The following is a 19,990-nucleotide window of genomic DNA, read 5'->3' as shown; positions in this document are numbered from 1 at the left end:
CCTCCCTCAACCAGGTCACAAAAAACGCATTCTTCCATTTAAAGAACATCGCCTGCATTAGACCCTCCCTCTCATCGACCGCTGCTGAAACTCTGATCCATGCCTTTATAACATTCCGACTGGATTACTGCATACAGCACACTAAAAAAACTTCAATATGTCCAAAACTCAGCTGCCCGCTTGCTCACCTCCACCCGACGCTCCGACCACATCACCCCTATCCTCCATGACCTCCACTGGCTCCCCATCAAACACCGCATTGACTTATTACTTTTCACTTGCAAAGCCCTCAACAACCTTGCCCCCCCTACCTCTGTGACCTCATCCAACGACACAACCCCACCCGTCGCCTCAGGTCTGCTGAAGCTAACCTACTGCAGCCCATCAGGACAAAGCTCCGGACCTGGGGTGACAGGGCCTTCGCAGCAGCCTCCCCCACACTCTGGAACTCCCTCCCCAGCCATGTCAGATCCGCCAACACTCTCACATCATTCAAACAATCCCTCAAAACTCACCTTTTCACTCTTGCCTTCAACTCCTAATCAACTAACCCCTTGCCCTTATTCCTCCTAGATTAGCACTTTCTACTTTTGTTGTTATTGTTGTTTTACTTGCTTGTGAGCGCTTTGAGCACCAGGAAAAGCGCTTTATAAATGTAATGTATTATTATTATTATTATTATTATTATTTTCCATTTGGACCCAATTTGACTTTCCTTTTACTGTCAAATCAATAACTTTTGATTCAGATCAGCTTTTATGTTAGGCTTTGTTCACTACAGCTCTCTATTTAAGTCCAAGTGCATCAGTGGACCCTTTTGAAATCCTAAAGGAACTAAGCAGCAGCGATTAGTCGATAAATGGATTGGTTGATCAGAAACACAATGGGCATAATTGATTTACTGTTTCAATTATTCTTCAAGCTGAATAATTCCTGTATTCTCTTATTCCATCCTCTTATCTTTGTCATCTTTAACTGTATAATAAGGTTATTGATTATTGAAAAAAAGGGTGGCCGATTAATCGATAATGAACACAATCAGTCTTAATTAATGGCTTTGCCCACACATATCTGCCAGAACCACAGACTTTTCTATTGATGATAAAATAGACAGTACACAGACATGTTTTTTGTAAGACACAAGTATTCAGTTTCTCTTTGAGTTTACAATACCTGAGAGGATTTTGTTAAATGTACCAGTGTGACAGAAAATGACAAGTGTAGCTCTGAATCATCTTAACAGCTCTTGGATCATCGGTTCAGCTCTAGATGCCTTATCAACTTTAAGGGTCTATTACAACATCTGCTGCTTTTTTATGATAGCCGTCAAGTCTTATCGCACTCGAGGGTCAATATCATCTGACAGATTGGGACAGCCGGCAGTCCTGTCAACAACTCCTACTTCCTGTAGGCAGATCACGATTACAGTTTGTCACTTCAATTTATCGTCAAGTCCAGTCATTCTCTATTCTCTCACCTGGAGGGGAGTGCACCAGCTGGGCGTAAAAAAGTAGGGCTTAACTCTAACGTCGGGCTTAGCTACGTCCGACATAGTGATTCGAATTTACACCGAGTGCACCAAGCCTGACTAGTCTCAGGCGTAGCTGCACCTGGTCTTAAGATGCGCGTCCACGTGAATACACGCGAAACAGTAATTGTTGCTAAACAACGCCATTTTACAGACTCAGAGGACGGCAGAGAAGAGGGAATTCCCACACCCACAGCGTCAGCGATGACTCAAGGGGAATCCCAAATGGCCACACCCCGAAAGAGAAAGAGGGATTTGTCAGAGCTACAGCGGGAACTGACGGAGAAATAAATCGTTCGTGTGGAGGTGGAGACCGTCAAATTGAGAGCGGAACACGAAAAGATTCAGCTGGAGAAGGAGAAATTGAGACTCTTCTTAATGCCCTTTCATTGTTAAACATGTAAACAAGACGCCCTGCCATCGTTAATATCCTTCTTGCCTGTTTTACGTTACTATGGATACTAGTCTGTCTTTCCGATTTACGCCTGCTCCATACTAGGCGTAAAAGTTACACCCGGGCGCAACGCATACAGGGCTTAAGTCTAAGTGGTGCACTAGTCATAACTTTAGTTTGGTCTTAACCTTCGGTTCTACGTCGGACGTAGAGTTACGCCCAGTTTACGCCCAGCTGGTGCACTCCACTCCTGGTGTATAGGTTGATTGCTTGCCTTTTGATGTAAGTTAAACTAAACTAAATTTATCTTTACACTTTTTGAAATGATGTGTTCTTTTGTAAGCATTAATCAATTGTTTTTTCATATCTATTGACTGGCCATGATTCGAAGGCACTCAAGGTGCCTCGACCTCCCCCAAGGCCAAATGCTCTATCGCACAATCTTAAAGAAATCAGAAAAAATAATGAGTATTGGCCTTCGGATCTGCTCCAAAATTAAACAAGGTATTGAGCCCATTCTAAACCTTTCCACCAAGTTCCATGAAAATTGCAGCAGTCGTTTATCCGTAAACAGACAAAGCAAACAAAGCGTTAGTAAAGATTTTTTTCAGTATGGGTTTGTAAAACTGGTCTTAACTTGATCCCAGGCTCCCAGTGACGAAAGGAAGATAACTGCAACAGCTACTCTAGTTCTGAACTGTCTTGTCTTTGTGTTTCAGACACAAACAAATCATTTATTGGATTGTGAAATTGAAACCAAAACAGAGGTGACAAGAAAAGTTCACAGTGTTTTCTGCCGGCTGTTTTCTCCCTCAAGGAAAGATGAGTGATAACACAACCCAGGTTGATTATAACAAAGCCTAACTGTACTTGGTGAATACACACATTTGTACTTACATGGGCCAGTCAGCAGCCATGTTCTTCTTTAGAACAAGCGGACATGGACAAATTATTACTAAAAAAAAATATACCACCGTGGCCCACCCCATCTTTAGTGGGCAAGTACCCTCACATATTTTTAAGATGTTTCTAATTCCCAACCAGGGCCTAATGTGTCACGATCTGTCTTTGTGGTGTTTTGTCTTGTCTAGATCTGTTTTTGGTTTTCTGTCTGCGTTGTGTCTTGTCTGGATCTGTCTTTGGTTTCTGTCTGCGTTGTGTTTTGTCTTGTTTGGATCTGTCTGTGGTTCCCTGTCGTTAGTTTCCCTGGTGTGTCTGATTACCCGATTGTGTTCACCTGTGGCCCCTGTGTTTTCTCCTCCCTCCTCACCTGTGTCTTGTTTGTGTGATTAGTCTTGTGTGTATTTAAGTTCTGGTTTTTCTGTCTGTCTTTGTCGGTTCGTCTTTTGTTGTTGACTGTGTTCACCGGTGAGTGTTCTGTCTGTCCAAGTTCTATTTTCATTATCCTTGAAATAAAGGTATTATCAGTTTAATCTGCATTTGGGTCCTGCTTCCTTCGCTCTACCGTGACATAATGGGCCCCTGCACATATGCACAAATGAATGAAATGTCAAGTTGCTGAAGGAATGATTTGACTCAACAATGGTGCACAGATTGGATGGGATTCAGCTTTGCATTTTCATCAAAACACCTTGTTTTTAAATAGAAAACTGCCTGATTACTCTGTGAATCTCTAATGGTCAGTAGAAGGGACTGTGATAAGCATTATCCTCTCACACGCATAAATGAGTACTGGACGACCACACTAGCACTACCCACCCTCGTTGCTCACACATTGGAATCCAAGGAATGAAAAAATATTTGCTCAATATGAATTTCAACTATAGGAAAAAAAAGGCAGAAAGAAAGAGTGAGTAAGAAGGGTGAGGAGCCGCGTTTCTCCTGTGTAATGTGTGTCCAGGGAGGCGTGTTTTCACAGCTCACCGAGTCTATTTCACATCGAACTGACACAGAGTTGAACAGAATGAACTCTGGAGAGCAGGGAGCAGGAAAATACTATGTTGCTTCTGGTCTTTCTTTCATTAGATGGTTCAATCTACATCTACAAACATTCAATAGTTGATAAGAAAGTTGACCGTAAAAGCAAAAATCTGAATGGTGGCATTAAAGGAAGAGTCAGAAAATCACTAAAACCATTTGGATTGATCATCTGGGCTCCCAACGTTTGGGAGGATCAAAGGGACACAAATTGACATAAACATAACAATCCTTATAGGTAGGGTTGCTACTGGGACATTTGCCTTCACCATTTGGCCAGCAATATAATCAATTTCAAGTAAAAAAGGCTAGCTAGAAGGGAACATAGAGATCGCAAAGGCTGTTACCTTAACTGAAAATAATTTGTGTGTGTTATTTGGATCTGCTCCAGAATGTAATGGGTTCTTCCTTGGCCCATGATGCAACCTTCAACCAAGTTTCATTCAAATCAGGCATGTTGTTTTCCCATAATACTTCTGACAGTAAACTAACCGACTAACCAACAAAGTAAAAACATACCTACAAACCTTCTTGGCGGATTGAATGATATCAAAAAGATCAGTTCAAGGCATTTAACACATCTATAATACTGTCTTTATGTACATATTTTATAACGTACTGTTGAAAAGGTCATACTGGGTGGATAGATGGCTGGATGTGGACTAACTAAAACAACTACACAAAAACAAATGATGTAGGAGGACTGCCTGACTCATCTGATGTGAGCTGTAAGAGGCTCACATTAGCCATCTGGGAAACTTCCTGATCTTCTGGGCTCACAAACTGGATCTATTTGACGGAGGGCAAAGTTTATGATCATGTCAAAGGCATCCCTTTATAGGTCTAACTTTTTTTCCTGGTGCTAACTAACACATCATAATCCGATTAGCCTTACCTCCGACAGCTACCACATGACCCAATTTCAGAGACACAGGTCAGGTCTATTTTTTCCTATTTCAACTCTCAAGAGATAGACCATGAGGTCAGTTACACTATTTATTTTACCCACATTTGTTTCTTTGCTACAACTTGGATAATTAAACATGGGACCATTTTGAACTACTTTGCATAAATGAAGGTAAACTCAAACTTTTTACTCTTTTTTCTTATCAATCACTCCTCTGCAAATCATATCAGAGATCATTTTCTGTCATTGCATTAAGGACACAGTGTGAAATCTGAATTATAAAAACAATTCTTATCGTTTAATATTCATCACACAACCGCCAGAGACATTTCACACTACATAACAAGGATTGTACAGAAATCTGCACAAGATGTATTGGCAGCTTGACAATGTGCCAAGAAATGTGTGCTGATATTATTTTCCATGTTACAAAAATCTACAAATCATAATTTGATTAAACAGGAGTGTGCTGCGACCATTGTATCAACAGTTAACCCAACAACTTCAACAACTTCTGCAAATGAAAACACTTTTAACTCATCCAGCCACTTGTTTTCTTGTCAGGTGGGAAGTAAATACTTCTCACTTAATCTCACACCTCAGATTGTGAGAGGGTTGAACCGTGTGTGTGAGTGAGTGAGTGTGACTGTGTGCTCACATTATTTTTGTTTGTATGTGGAGAAGGAGTCTCTGGTCCTGTTGCCAGGGAGACTGAGAGGTTTCATGCTCTGCAGACTGTTCTCCTTTATTTTTGAAACAAACTTCTGACACTCTCAACTGAGGCTGTAGTGTAAAGTGTGTGTAGTGCCTGTTAAGTAGCTGCTGATGAGTGTTGAATTAGAATTTTTTTTAATTATGCAATGTGAAATATCTCTTGAAATCCCATAAAAAGACCAAAGAAATTAATTGAATCTTTCTGCACTGTAGGCCAAAGCCTATTATATCGTATTACTTTTCCACAAAACCTCTGTTGTCAAAAAGGATATTTAAAACACGTCAATGTGCCTCATTACACGCTACAGAAAAGGAAAAAAAACCAAACAAGCATGATTCAAATAAAGGCATTAGGTTTTTACTTTAGAACAAGTGCTGTTTTTCCTTCGAGACCAATCAAATCCTAGTGTCTGCAACCTTTTTGTCTCTGCTGGACTATGGAGATGTGGTTTATATGAATGCATCTTCTCAGTGCCTTCACTCGCTGGATAACGTCTGCCACGGTGCATTGAGATTCATTACAAACCTCTAAACCTTGATGCAACCCATATGCTCGTGTTGGATGGTCTTCCCTGACCACCCTTGGACTGAAACACTGGCACATCCTTATATATAAGGCTAATCTTGGTGCTCTTCCTCCTTATCTAAGGATCTACATGAACCGCAAATGCATAGGATCTAATTGGCTCTGCTCCGAGGACATGTTCTTTCTTACTGTCCCAAAAGTCTGTACTGAACTGAGGAAGAGGACGTTTGCTTACGCTGATCCTGTGGCTTGGAACCAGCTGCAAAATGAGCTGAAAACTCAGAGAGCTGGTATCTTTAAAACAGACTCAAAGAGACTCTAATGGCGCGTTTCCACTGCAGCGGGGTAGCCCTGTTTAAGCGTCCCTAAGCGTCCTCGCTCTGGCCTCGGGCTGCCTCGCTGGCCGGCCCAGGCCGTGGCGCATTTCCATTACAGTTTAGGACCTGGGGTAGCAACGCAGTGTAGGCGGGGCGATCGGCTTTGTTTTTGTTCACATTTCGAGTTGTTCCGTCGAGCTCCCGCTGGATTTGATCATCCCCAATGAGATGTAGGAACGTCGTCACCCCTCCTCGGTCGACCACGGTGTGCTTTTCTTATTAGACGTAGCCATTTTTGTAGCTCATCCGTTTACAAAATGCTGTTTATAAAAATGCTGCAAGCTTGCTTCTAGATATATATGCGACGCTAGGGATGAACTTGCGCGCAATCTTGTGACGATTCTCTCTGACCAATCAGCAGTCGAGAGTGTTGACGTCACTAGTTCAGCCCTGGCCCTGGTCTGAGGGAACCACGATTTTATGAGGCCGGAAAAAGAGGGAAAAAGTACCCGCTGGCCGGTACTAGGCTATATGGAAACGCCACCAAAAACCGGCCTGGCCGCTTGAGGACGGTTAAGGATGCTTAAACGGGGCTACCCGCTGCAGTGGAAACACGCCATAAATGACTTTGAAGCAGGCCGCTGTGTGTGTAAATGCTTTGGCTGATCTTGTTAAGACTGTGATAGGCAGGGGCGGTTCTAGGAAGGGGGGGGGGGGCAGGGGGGGCACTGACTTTGGACCCCCCTGTGGCCCCCCTGAAAATGAAAAAAAAAAAGAAAAAGTTTATGATTAAACGATTTATTGGCTGACGGAATAGGCGGAATTAACGATATTTGTCATTCTAGTCGGACCCATTAGAGCAGGGTTCTCCAACACGTCGATCGCGAACTACCGGTAGCTCGCAAGCCCTCAATAGCCCCCACTTTACAAATATGTTTATTTTATGTTTTTTAACGCAAGCCGTCATCGCCACGGAGGCCTCTGTGAGCGAGCGAGACAGAGAGCGAGAGAGCACACCTTTATCTATTTAATATAGATGTAAGAAATCATTCCAATGTGTATTATAGGACAGTAACAAAACAAAACAAAAGTTTAAAAAGGGGAGTGATTAGTCAAATATGCATAAATAAAAAGAAAGAATGCTAACTAGGTAACATAAGATAAGAATAAACAAGTTTACATGATTTGTTATTGGTTGTGATCATATTCTTTTCGTTCTGCATTTATTGTGCCCCCCTCAGAAAATAACTGGCCCCAGCCTGGCCCCCCCAGTCAAATTGGTCTAGAACCGCCACTGGTGATAGGGTTATGATTGTGACTGTTTAAAGTTGTCTGTAACTGTGCTGTTGCTTATCTTGGTCCGGGACTCTCTTGGAAAAGAGATTTTTTTATCTCAATGAGACCTATCCTGGTCAAATAAAGGTAACATAAAAACAATAGGGCCCCTTTAATACACCACTGAAAATAGTCCCCAACAAATTGCACTTTATTTTCTTTTTTTATGATAAATATTTATATACTTTATGTAAGGTCACTCTTGTAAAAGAGATTTGAATCTCAATTAGTTATTTTACCTGGTTAAATAAAGGTACCTGTGACAGATTTTTAAAGATTGTGTCTTTGGTAAAAACAAACTAATACAGTGTGTGGTTTGGTCTTTTCATGGGATTATTTGACAAACCTTAGATAAACAGTGAATGATGACTAAATTCACATGGATTAATCTTCTTTTTTTTTTAAATATATTTGATTTACTTGGGTTCACTTTCCCAGAATCTGTACACTTCCACTTCATTTGGTGATTCCCACAAGTCCTACTATATAAGGCACCCATGCAGTTTGTCCAGGCAAGACACTTCTGTTCTGTAGAATTGCATTGTGGTCTACTTTGCTGCTATTTTGAGTGTTTAAAGTGGTCTCTTCTATAATGAATGTCCCAATTAATAAGGGGGGCTTTCTCTCTCTCTTTTCTCACAAATGAAAGATTCATTCATCACGGAATTAAGTACTTAACATTAATATTAAAACTCTACAATTGAGTGAAAACAGAATCTGATCTTAATTTTTTGGTTTTATTGCATTATGAACGAGGAAAGATACATCACACACTTACAGTAAGAGTTCTCTTCACCTTGATTGACTTGGAATTTTTGGAAAGATAAAGATTATATTTGGACAGTATGTTTAAAGGTGGGGTAGGTAATTTTGGAGAAACCAGCTCGAGTGCGCTAGGATTTGAAAATACACAGCCGGAAAAAATCAGCCACTTCCTTACAGAGCCCCTCCTCCAACACACACGAACGCGCACATGACCAATGAGGGCACGAGATAAGTTGATGGAAGGCTGACAGGCAGGTAGGCCATCCAGTGTTTTAGCCGGGCCGGCCTAAAATGATTGGTCGTGCTTTTTACAGTACTACGGCTTCCACAGATGACATTTTTTAATGGATTTTTTTGTCAAAGCACTTAAGATATTCATTGCTATCGGGATGTTAAGAGCATTCCATGGAATATAACAAAAAGTGTATCTCGAGCCGGTTTCTCAAACTTACCTACCCCACCTTTAACGGCTGCATAACTTAAAGAGTGCAAATCAGAAAGCAGAACCACTGTCAGTTTAACATTTGAATGATTAGCCAAAAGTAAAAACTACCATCCGGTCTCTCTTCGTCTCTCACACTCACACGCGCAAACACACATCAAGCAGGGAGATTCTTCAATATAAAATGTTAACTGAAAGCAGCAGCAGGAAACAGAGGAACTGGAGAAATAACAAATGTGTAAAGTTTGCTGAAGAACCAATGGGTTTGGGAATACTTTCAAAACCATTAAATAACTACCAACCACGAGCAGCAGCCAGACACACAAAGACTTTTCTCTGTTCAGGTAAAGGCCTCTTCAGTTAATGTGACACTCTCAAATGCAAACAATACACACTCAGTTCTTGAATATGTGGTGTAAAGAGCATTTTAGAGTGTATTGAACAACACAAAAACCCTCTGTGGAAAACAATTTGAAGAGGTAATCTCTCAGATGTTAGAAGGGTTTATCTTTGTTGCTCAGTACTTGTTTATGTTGTTGTGAGTTCTTCACTGCAATGCCTTTTTGTTTTCTCTGTTGATAAAGTGTTCTACAGATGATGCTTTTTCTCTGTTTGTACATCGCAATCATCATTCTGAATTGAAGGGACCTGAAACTAGTTACTGAGACGATAAACTAGCCAGGAATATGTTTACTTGTGTGATAAATCAAATGAGATGTATAGGCATTTTCTCATAACTTCTATACAATCTATAGATTTTAATCTGCAATCGCCCCATGCTGGCCACAAAAAGTGCAGGTGTAAGGCATAGTCGCATTAGCTTCACTTTTTTGAACCAGAGGTTGTCTCTTGGTATATCCACAATGGCTAACTCTGGTTGGCTAGAAACCCAGTACTAGTCTTGGAATCGCCAATTGAATAAGTACTAACATGACTTCGCTAATCACTCAACATATTATCATTATTATCCTTCATGCTACTTGTTAATGAAAAAACTCCCAACCTTCTGGGGCATCAGCCTGGGATAGTTGCTAGATCCTGTTGGACAAAGTCTGTTGAGAATTAAGTCATTATCTCAACCTAGGGTCTAATGTCGGGAAATAAGGATTGGAGATTAAATAATTGAGACAACTTCTGCTGCACTTGCTGGCTTTTTGTTCGGTTCACGTAATCTCTGTAGATGTGGCATGTGATCTGCAAATGGAACAGTTAATCTGGTGTTTGTTATATTATTATTCACTTCCAGTCTCATCTGGAGGCATTTGTTACAGTTTAAAGACCATATTTGTCTGCTTAAATAAATTGATATAATCCTTGGAAAATCCAGTGGTGAAAACAGATTCAGTTACTGAACACCAAAAACTCAAATTGAAGCCAAATTATTCCTTATTTTGATATACGTTAAATGTTATATATCATGTACAATCTATATTGGCATGTCTCTTTCATTGCATACTGTATTTAATTGATTTGGATCTGAGGAAGAGTATGTGCTGTCATGGAAACGGCCAAAGGGCATCCAAACAACAATAAAAGCTTCAAGTCAACAACATTTTACATCCAGAAAATCCTCTGCACACCCACTGTGAGGCAAACAAACAAAGTTGAACAAAATATCCAACAAAATCTCAAATCGAAAATGTCACCTGCAATTACTGAATGCTTCATTTGTCCTCGTTTTAAAGTGCCACTGACTTTTCCATGCGCTCACACGGATGCACTAAATCCCACACCAGCCTGCTGCACACATGGCTGGAGCAAGATGCAACTTTGAGCGGATGGAGCGTGTGCTCTGAATAAAGTTGTGTGGGTGAGGGTAATGGGCTGTGAGCAGGTAATTGAGCGCGCCGGGCTCGTCACAATAAGGGTGCCAGCTCACTGGATGAAGGGGGGTAAATGGAGAATGACTGCGTAATAAAGTGAATAACACTCAAACAAACGCACGGAAGCGCACACACACATAAAATGACATGTGTACAAATGCAAAAGACAGGCAGGCTGTGGAAATAAAGCCTCTACCCGGGGTCATCGCCCAATCTGTGCCTCCCCATGGATTTAGTTGGGAATGATCAGTTTTCCACTTTCTCATAGCACCACTGTCCACATCAATATCTTTTGCCGGGAAATCCTGCTTTAAGACATCCAAGAAAGCAATTATGTGCCAACCACTTAAGTAGAAACATTTTTTTTAAAGCTTCTTTCTTGCAAGATTTACCGCCAAGCAGTATGAATAATAAAAGCAAAAACCGATGAAAATGTTGTCAGTCCATCTTCGTTAATTCATTCTCAGCATATAATGGTTAACTTAACGCTTAGTATGGCCACCTTTCCAACGTAAAGTTTCAAGATATTCAGGAAAATACTTCTCAACACATAACTTGTTACCAATTAAAGCCTTGGAAATTAAAAAGGGGTGATTGCGAAGAGACTTCTGTGGAACCATCCGCATCTGAGTCACATCAAATCATCTAAGTCTCATAAACAATCTTATTCATTGTCACGTACTGAGCAAAGAAAGGAAAGAATAGTCCTTGTTCCACTATAAATAACTGCTTCCTTCATTAAGCAACTTGTAGCAAAAATAAAATGATAAATAATAATAATTGAAGAACTTCCAGCTTGAAATGTAATTACCGACCACAACAACAGCTGATCATATTTGGTAAACTGGAATTTAGCCAGTCAGACAATGTGAGGAAGGAAGCGTCAAACCGCTGGAGAAAGACAGCTGAACATAGTTGTGTCTTTCTCAGTGGGCGCAGTTAAGCGTTACCAGTTGTTTATTTCTTATGGATAAAGAAAAACATTTGCAAATGGCTTCCTAAATGAGCCCTGATACCTTCACTCTACTGTAGTAATATAGCTGACTGGCCCCAATGTAAAGAACAAATACAAATAGTATTCCATACTTTACTCGCAACAACAAAGTGCTCATATCAATGTTGTTAGCAATGTGTGGAATGTACTACTGCATAGCATACGATAACTTATCTCTGATAACAAAGACGTAAAAGTAGACAGGTGTGTTGCCCTGGGTGAGGTGACTTTGATAATGAATACGGCTCTCTAGGTCTGGGAATCAGGCTAATGAGTTGCCGATGGTAAAAACTGCCTAAAATTAGCCTGAATGCAGTGTCTCTCTCCTAAATGTCTACAGGGAGGGGCTAACAAGGACAGGCGATAGCAGGGACTGGAACAGTTTCTGCTCAGAGCAAAGACTGATCCCCCGAAGTCACTGACTAATAGTATCTCTGACGAATGAACTGTTTCACCTTTTCTTTGCTAGGGTAGGTTACTTGAGTACATTCCCTGCCTTTCAACACCAGTTAGTTTCACCTGCCTGATTCACTTACAGATGCTCATACCTGGGATGTGGCCAAAACTATCAGTGTGCTTATGTCTGCCAACCAGTGTTGGATACAGTGTCTCGGCTTTAAATTGGTATATGTGTTTATTATTCTCCATTTTAATCAACATCTGATATACAAGTTATATCAAGTATCCTGGTGCATGGAATAAAACCCAAAGTTCCCTCCAGAGGGAGTTTATCTCCCACACTCCCCCCCCTGCCTGAAATGCATCAATTTGACTCCTTTACTACTCTAAGCGGTTGACCAATCACAACAGAGCCGGCCAGCTAACCAATCAGAGCAGACTGGGCTCTGGTTTCAGACAGAGGGTGAAAAGAGGTGCTGCAGCACAGGCAGTATGAGAAAAATAAAGACCTTTTGAACATTAAAGCAAGGAGATATGTCATAGTAAATACAAATATGAACCCAAAACGAGCATAATAGGGCCTTCTTTACAATTTATTGTCACATTTCCAGATGTTGCCAGAGGTTACATAATGTTGGATTTATTTGTTCTTATTCTCAGTGCTTAATAGGACCAATGCTGTGTGTTTGAAGGATTACAATAGACTCAGTAAAATATCTTTTGGACATGTGGACAGGCCAAAAGATGTTGGCAAGCTAATGCTGGTTTGGACAAGATTTTCGGAGAATAGGAGACATGTCAAGGGAAAGCAATGATAGTGTTTTATTACCCGAGAGGGGATATTCAACAATAACTTGAGGAATTGTTATCCGATGAGACCACTAGCTTTGTTTTTGAAACAGTACATCCTGCAGAACCAAATTCTTTGACGTTTGGTTATCAAATGAATAACTTAATGCAGCTGCACTCAAAACAAGGTGTACCTTTACCTGACTAAGACTGACAAATGCAATGTCTGTTTTCAGCAAATTGGTCAGGTTCCTGCACATTTCCTCCTGATTTCGATACCTTTACTTACTTTTATATTTGGCTATCACTTCTAATTATGCTCTTTCACTTCCTATGGCACGCAAATACACACATGCACAGTGCACACAGTACAATCTACATGGTATCAGTAGCAGTTATCATACTGTGTTAACACTATGTTTGCAGTGAATTAAAAGCGTAATCAACTGAAAAGTATGCAAATATACCGAAGCAGAAGCCGCCTGTGCCCGCTGAAGTGTATTTGCAAAGGTAGTTGGCATGTGTTGTGCAACTGTCAGGATACAGTAATGAGTGAGTGTGTGTGGTTCATGTTCCTAATAAATGATACCGTAATAAAGTAACAAGGATGGAGAATTGTCAGTGCGTCAGCGCTGAAATGTCAGCAATCTGTTTGCCCGGGATAATTGAACAACAGCAGACCTTTTCATGTGTCCAGACAGCCAGCAAACATTTTTTGAGACGTTGACGTTAAACAAACCTAACTGATTTATCTGTAGATGTCTCAGCAGGACAACAGACCCAGCGATGAATGGGCAGACACCCCTGGTCTTTTTTTTATCCATGGCTGATGCAAGAGACCCTAATGTGTCTTTAATTTAGAACATTTGATCACATTACAAAATATCATTTAAGCCTAGTAGTGGCAGTCCTAGTTTGTCCTGACATTGAGAATATTGTTCTGAAAGCCTGCGTTTCAAGTCAAAATACGGAAAACAAGTCGAAAAAGAATACATTCTGAGAGAACGTCAACACTTTTACTTTGTTTCCAGAATTCCAGGAATTTCAGACAAAAAGTTAAAAAAATGTGACTTCTTCGGAATTCTTAGAAAAATGTGACTTTTTCTGTGTGTACAGTATGATGATCTGTGATTCAGTTTTGCCTCTTGTGTGATTGTGCAGCCTTTCTTATTTCTAGATTTCATGGGGGAGGGGAGGTCTCTTGGCGACACTTGGAAACAGCTTGAGGACCTGGATATTTTCAATTGTTTAAACTGTATTTCATGGTTTTCTGTACACTATTGCCTCTTGACCATCCTGAAAGAATGATTCCTCCTTCCTCCTTTCTTAATCCCAAACAACGTACAAAGGACAGATGATGTGTATGCTGAACAGCCCCTTAAAACCAATTTGGGATTTTTGATATTGGGCCATATCATTTAAATGTACTTGACCGTCTATTATCATCATCATCACTGCCTTTTTTCCGCATTTGTATCCCAACTACTGTATGTTTACCCATCTATATATATTCTCAGATAAACACACCTCTCATAAAACAAGTGATAAGACTTGAAGTTCAACTAAAGTTCAGAGGTTGACAAAGTTCTTATGTAAAAGTCGTAATACCACAGTGTAGAAATATTCATAAAAGTGAAAGCCCTGCATTAAGAAGTGTACTATTCTAAAAGTATAATGCACAACAGCCCATTTAAAATTCAATTTTTAAATTTTGTTAAATTATACTTATTGATGCAACGTTTTTTTGTTGTTTTACTATATAAGCTGTAGGGCAGGTTGTGAATTTCAAAAACTGATTAATAAAGTTCGATCTTAAGCTTTTACTTAACTGATTACAGTTTGCATTATTACGTATAGGCTAGCTTTTAGAGAAATTTGTATCAATTTGGATAACATTTCTAGAATATTGTTTACAACACCTGACACCTTTACATTTCTTATTTTGTAATATAAAGAAACTCATACAACAATTATATTAAAATATGTTTTTTTTTCTTCTTACAGATTGTTGGTTTACTTGTTAAAGTAAGACGTGTTTGTTTGCATTTAAATAATGTACATTTTGAGATAAATGCCTTGCAATTATGTATCAGAATTATGATGTTGATGATTTCACGTGTATTTGCAGTAAAGTAAATTCAATAAATAGTACACTTGTTTGACGACTACACAGTGATCAAATAAATAGAGTTTGTTCGAATGGTCTCTAAACATCACTTAATACAATTGGACAGTGGTGGTTTGTTCGGTGTAACAATGTACAAATAGAAATCTAATTCCTTTCTTTCTTCTGTTTGGAAAAACTTTTTTTTTTTAAATAAGTAAAGTAACCTGCTCACCTGTGTCTGGCTCCTCGCCTCCGTCACTCCGACAGACCCCTTAGCGCGTGCTGGTGGCTCTTATTCCGACAGGAGAGAGGAAAAGAAAAAAAACTGCCGCGTACCCAAGAGTCCGATCTGCACGAGCGGCAGATGAGTGACACTGGGCGACAGTCCGCCTCAAGCCAGAGAGAGAGAGAGAGAGAGAGAGAGAGAGAGAGAGAGAGAGAGAGGAGAGAGAGAGAGAGAGAGAGAGAGAGGAGAGAGAGAGAGAGAGAGAGAGAGGGGGGTCGATGACGCCACCGTGTGGCATTATTATGAAGTGACACGAAATATATGTTGGCTGTGTAGACTAGAGTATATAGAGAAATACATATTTAAAACATTTGCGAACAACAAAGCATTGGTACACAGAATACAGAATTAATAATAATTAATAATAAATACAAATTAATAATAATAATAATAATAATAGGCCTACATAAAATACAATCTAAAATGAAACATGAACAAATTAAAAACAAATTAGAAGTGCAAACAATTTTAAATAGTACACATAAGCTGTATAATAAACACATATAAAAGGTCTATAAAATAACACACTTTAATTTTGCAAGAAAATTACAAGAATTACACATCAAAGTCCTGCGTGGTAAACATTTATTTTTATAAATTGTTGTGCTTAATGTTGCTCAATTTGCATTTAACAATAACAGATTTACAATGCCATATTTACCACGTCTGTGACACTACATGTCTCTTTTTCCCTCACATGTTTTTTCTTCCATAGCAACCATTACCCTTACTCCCAACATGCGTGTGATGTTCTCTGTGAGGTCCAGCATCTGTCTGATCACTAGTATAGGAAAGACTGACTAAAGGGAGAGAATGGCTCCCTGTAGTCAGAGGTAAAATTAGTTATGGCTTGATTAATCTCAGGACATGGAAACATTTAATGTTACGTTTGTCTTTAACTGTAATGCTATATTGCATATGTATTTCATTATGCTTTATTTATTTATTTATTCCTTTATGCACTGGACAGAAAGCCCATTCAATTGGTTTTATTGCAAATGCTGAATAGGTGTGCACCATGCACATGTCCACACACAGAGAAATGTAGTGACTAATGTGAATTGTTTGTTGGTATACATTGAGGCTAAATATATGATTTGTTACTATATGATCATTCAGATGATGGCGCTCGCTTGAATATCAATCTTATAAATGGCACTTTTTTCTATTCACAGCATTTTCTCTAATTGACTAGAAGTTGAATTCTCTTTACTCACTTATTGAACAACAAAAAAGTATTAGGCTTTTGGAAAAGGAGACTGTCAGGGAATAATTCTGTATACATGTTTGCCTTTTGCTGTTTAGTCTATCTATTGAAGAATGTTGATTATTACACTGTGAACTAGTTAAAACCTGGAACTACAGGAGGGTTCTTCAGAATTGATTGTGGCATCTCTACCGTGTGGTCAAACCGTGGCCCGTGACATGTCTTGTGAATTTTCCGGCCGAAGCTCCAAATAAACCGTCAGTGTTTGCCATCAAAGCTCAAGCTCTTCTCGTGTCTCTCTGAGTCCTGTTTCCAATTGCTACAGACATTTCCCCCACAGAGACTATGTAATTTCCCTCTGCTTGTGTGTTATGAAGGTTTTTATGCATGTAAACGGTCTGCAAAGTCACAAACCCTCAAAGTACACCCTGTAGCGAGTACAACTCTAACACAGAAAATACCTATGCTGCCCCAGAACGCCTCGTTGGAGATTTCTCTTTTTCTTCCTGGGTACAGTGACCCATGGTCCAAATGGACCAATCCGTGGAGCTGTTACGTTACGTCCGCAGAGCCGTTACGTTAAGTCCGTGGATTGGTCCAAATTGACCAATCCGCGGACTTCCTCACAGACACACACTCAATAGAGAGGCGAAGTCTACTTACGACCCATGGGACCATATTTTTCGGAAAAATTATGTATTGAAGTCAATAGGGAGAGAAAGATCATCTTTCTATCCCGTTTGAATTGTGCCACGAATTACACATATGATGTTTGTCATATGACAAATATGACTTAAAAAATAATTTCCATGTCATCATGGACTTCGCCCAGGGCCGGCCCTATAGACTTTTGGGGGCCCTAAGCAAGCTTTGGCTTGGGGGCCCCCCTCACTCTAGCGTGTTCTCACTACACACAACACGGAACCAACTTTTGTCTTATGATGTTAGCATAAGCACACATATTGTATAAATAAGCATGTAAACACCGTGGACCTAACCTCCTCTAGGGGGGTCCTCACCTTCTCTAGGGGGGTTTGGGGGCATGCTCCCCCAGGAAGATTTTTTTTAAAATATTGAAGTTAAAAGCATCAATCTGGTGCACTTTGAGAACAAAATTAAGAGATCTATGGATACATCTCTCAACACCCATATGAAACAGAACTGTAAGCAGATTTTTCTTTATGGATATTTTACAAATCACTTAAACTATATTCTTGTTTTGTCATATAGTATTTCATAACTGTTTTTCATTTATTCTCTCTGGCTGTCCATCTCATAATGTTCACATAGAAACTAGCTGTCAATAAGAATATCATACCGGAGAATTATAATTTCTTGCAAAAATCTGTCACAAAAAGAGGTTGCACATTTAAATGTAGGTGTTGTTATGGCAACGTCAGTGGCCAAACAGCCACATTTACTGCTGCAAATACGTTCAAACATGCTGTTGACACGTAAAGCAGTGGCAACTATGCCACCATTTCAGCTGACTTTTTCTCAGAAATACTGTCACATAACATCCATATATTTCAGTGCTAGGTTGATGCTTAGCTAAGCTAACTATGAAACACTTACTGACAGGACTCCGGATCAACTGTGTACTGTAAGGTAGCTTCTAGCTTCATGTCGAACAGTAAGTCAACATTTCCCAGAGAGATTCCTTTGAAATCACCAGGTAACACTAAAAAACATTACATTTAGATTGTATGACAAAGTGTTCATTTAATATATCTGGCTACTTGCTAACGGTTTAGCTTACCCCCGTGATTCAAAGTAACGTCAACGTAGCTGTAATTTATGCTTTGCTTACATGTTCGCATAACTTGGAAGTTTACTGACATTTACATACCTTGTTTACCTGGCTCAAGTGGTGGCTCTGGGGTTGTTGTGTGAGCCACCAATTGAGAATTGTCGTCTTTTTTTAAGAAAATATGTTCTTATGTCCATCTTCAAAAACTCTGAGTCCGACTGACAGTTTATTTTAAACATTGTCACAGCTCACAGGATAGGTACCTGTCAGCCAATAAGACAGATGTTTATTTCCATTCAACTCTCTGGTTGGTCTGGTGTCTTGCCTCTGTTGCATTCACTGAACACGGGAAATTACAATCCTACCGTCCTCTCTTGTGTCATGATGAGGTTCAGGTAAAGCACGGTTAATGTATTATATTATTGACTCAATAATATAATATATGACTTTGAGAGTAGGCAATCTAGGCATATTAACACAATTAATTAAACATACTTATCACTGAGATTTTTTTTTTTTTTTTGCTAGGGGGCCCTTAGTGGCTGCGGGGCCCTAAGCGGCCGCTTATGTCGCTTAATAGGTCGGGCCGGCTCTGACTTCGCCTCTCTATCCTTTCTCAGCTCTAGCTCCGCCGATTTCTCCTCCCTGAAGGCCCTGACACACCAAGCAGTCACCAGAGGACTCGCCGACGCCGACTGTTGCGTCGCGGTGTTCTCCTGCGTCTTGGCCATGTGTCGCACGGGAACCGCAAAGACTTCAGTGCGTGAGTGGCAATAACTCTCCTTACCAGCAGGCGGCGGTAGTGTGTATTCGTCATTAAAAATAGGCAACAACCGGAAGACAGAGAAGAAGAACAGACTGCGTGATATAAACAACAACAAATAGCGTGTGCAAACTGCAGCCTGGTTATGATCCACTGCTGTCTGCCCGTCTTTGGTGCTCCACAACTACCCGAAGGGGCAAGTCTCCTGTACCGGGTGTACTGGGTTCGCAGAGAATCTCACTTCTTCCTCAGCTCTTTCTCTGAAGCACACAAATAAACGATGTAAGCATTGTGGCTAGTTAGCATGTCCAATTCATATCTATATGCAGTGCCAAACTGCACAGCTAGCAACAAGATAACAACAAAACACAAGGTTGAAATAACAAATTACATTTCACGTTAACGTCACTGTACGCTGGCAAACAATAAAAAGCCAACAATATCTGCTAAAGAGCTCAATTGATGAAAAAGATAATCTTACCCGAGGAACCAAGTTGCGTTTCAATCTCTCGCCAGAGTCCGGTTTTCACTACTCGGTTCGAGTACCTTTTCTCTGTGATGTCGTACAGAGCTGGCCTCTCCTGGATCAAGGTGATGAGCAGGTCTTCGTTTGCGTCATTCCAGATCGCCATGATGAGATGAAAATGAATATCAGTCTGTGTGTGCCTTCTTAAATCGTTTGTTTACGTCCCTCACTTCCGTTTCGCTTCTCATGCACTGATTCGCTAGCTGAACAGCCAATCAGAGTGATTGTTTGGTCCGACTGCCAGACCCGATGCATGGCCGATTCAACATGTTGAATCGGCCATGCATCGGGACAGGCAGTCCAAATAAGGCGTGTCACGGTCGACGGTGCGGGACACACCAAATTGAGTTTGGGCGACAGGACACGCTTCGTCTCCCGACTTACGAAAACAGCCGAAATCGGCCTGGTGTGTCAGGGCCTTAAGACGGCGGGACGTGGCGAGGCTGTGAGTCGGTGTGTGAGCACACACACAAACTCCCA

The 19,990-nt window shown here is 40.4% G+C and overlaps 1 protein-coding gene across 2 annotated transcripts in view; it reads right to left on the bottom strand.

The window, feature by feature from the left end:
- LOC117554794 (5-hydroxytryptamine receptor 4-like) overlaps positions 1-15,333 on the bottom strand; it is a 61,425-nt gene extending 46,092 nt beyond the window's left edge. For both annotated transcript variants that reach the window (XM_034229309.1, XM_034229310.1), the window contains exon 1: positions 15,211-15,333. The gene's annotated coding sequence lies outside the window, so the exon portion shown is untranslated. The remainder of the gene's footprint in view (positions 1-15,210) is intronic.
- Positions 15,334-19,990: the final 4,657 nt, after the last annotated feature.

This window comes from Gymnodraco acuticeps, unplaced genomic scaffold (assembly GCF_902827175.1).
Source record: "Gymnodraco acuticeps unplaced genomic scaffold, fGymAcu1.1, whole genome shotgun sequence".
In the NCBI taxonomy this organism is placed as follows: Eukaryota; Metazoa; Chordata; class Actinopteri; order Perciformes; family Bathydraconidae; genus Gymnodraco; species Gymnodraco acuticeps.
This window is presented reverse-complemented; position numbering and strand designations above follow the sequence as displayed.